Source organism: Octodon degus, unplaced genomic scaffold (assembly GCF_000260255.1).
Source record: "Octodon degus isolate 3935 unplaced genomic scaffold, OctDeg1.0 scaffold00172, whole genome shotgun sequence".
NCBI lineage: Eukaryota > Metazoa > Chordata > Mammalia > Rodentia > Octodontidae > Octodon > Octodon degus.
The window spans coordinates 4910965-4912518 of NW_004524748.1; positions in this window are offsets into that span (position 1 = coordinate 4910965).

Here is a 1554-nt window from a genome sequence, read left to right on the forward strand (position 1 = left end):
GAAGAAGAAGAAGAAGAAAACTAAACTAGTTACTTGCAGGATGTTATGATGGTTGATCTATTGTGTCAACTTGAGAACTAAGACTTGTAACAGCTTAGCGAAATGGTTCAGCAGGGGCCAGGATCTACCCATAAACATCCAGCCCTTGTGAGATGGCATGAGCGGATAACTGGTGTACTACATAAGAGGGGAAAGAGCGTGGCTCTTGCCTCCTTTTGCTCTTGTTGCCTGTGCTCTTTTCTGCCTTCTTGAAGTGTCACTTCAGTGCCACACCAGCAAGAGAAAATTGACCAACATAGAAGTCAAAATGAATTGTAAACCTAACTGTGAGATTCAAAGCTATATATTTTCTATGCAAAAAGGTAGAAAAAAAACCACCCAAGACGTGATTCTGAGTAAACAGTGTTTGGGTATGATCCCAAAAGCTCAGGAAATTAAAGTAAACTTTAAAATTATAATGATGAAAATAAAAGGTATCTGGGTAACAGCAGCAAGATCAACAAAATGAAGAGACAATTTACAGAATATAGAAAATACTTTGTTATGGTTTGTGTCTAGGTGTCCCCCCAAAGCCTCATGCAGTCTTGGGGTGGCTTCTGGAGTTTGTGATTGATCATTGTGGGTGTGGTTGCTGCACCTGCCCTGGGGCAGGTAATCTGCATTACAATGTAAGGAGGGAAAAGAAGCGCTGCTTGAGTTGCTGCTACCCCTCCCTTGCACTCTTGCTCTTTGCCTAGGCCATGAAAGGTTGCCCTCTGCTATGTGCTGCTCTGAATTGGACCCAGCTGAGTATGGACTAAAACCTCCAGTAACTGTGAGCTAAATAAACCTTTCCTTCCTTCATTTTGAGTGTCAGATATTTGTCCCAGCAAAGAGAGAAAATTAATTAAAACATACTTACACTTTGCATCTAATGTCCCCAGACAGCTTCAAGTGCTGAAAGCTTGGGTGACAGCTGATAATGTTTGAGGACATGAATGGGATATATAGAAATTCAAGCAACAGTAAAGTAAAAATTACAAAAACTTAAAAATCCAAAGTAATTCAATTAAAAATGAGATGAATACTTGAATAGATTTTTCTCAAAAGAAGATATACTATATATACAAAACAAGCCCAACATTACAATCATGCAGGAAAAGCAAACTCAAACCACAGTAGGATACCACTGCTATTTATTTGCAATGACCATTATGAAAAAGACTAAAAAAAATTGTTGATCTGGATGTAGAGAAAAAGGAACCATAATACACTATTGGAGCCAATGTAAAATAGTACAGTGATTATGAGTATAAAAAATTTTTGAAAAAAATAGAACTACCACTTTGTGCAGCAATCTTTACCACTAGTATATATCAAGATCTTCAATGGATGTGATGTGTATGCACAAAAGAATTTTCAGTAATAAAAGTGACTAGTCTATCACTTGGGATATGATCGGACCTGTAGGACATTAGGTTGGTGAAATAAATGAAGAACACACATCAACGCACTCCTGTGAAATCTAAACAATATTAATCCCATTAAAAGTTGAAAGTTATGTTTCTCAGAGAC